This window comes from Bactrocera latifrons, unplaced genomic scaffold, assembly GCF_001853355.1.
Source record: "Bactrocera latifrons isolate USDA-ARS-PBARC rearing strain unplaced genomic scaffold, ASM185335v1 scaffold_1, whole genome shotgun sequence".
In the NCBI taxonomy this organism is placed as follows: Eukaryota; Metazoa; Arthropoda; class Insecta; order Diptera; family Tephritidae; genus Bactrocera; species Bactrocera latifrons.
Genome location: NW_017534407.1, coordinates 5356465 through 5356684, shown reverse-complemented (window position 1 = coordinate 5356684; position 220 = coordinate 5356465).

The window sequence follows — 220 nt, the reverse complement described above, 5'->3', positions numbered from 1 at the left end:
AAACATAATTTTTCAATAAAAAGTTTTTTAGTTTTATTTATTTATATGTTTTAAAAATTCCAAAACATATTCGCTGCAAACGAAGAGGCATTGCGATGCTGCAGCAAAACTGAAATTACTTTATGAAAACAAAACTTAACGAATAGTAAAAAATTAAATAAACAAAAATTGTTAAAAATACATAATTGCAATTACTAAATTTTTTTACTCAAAAATTAAA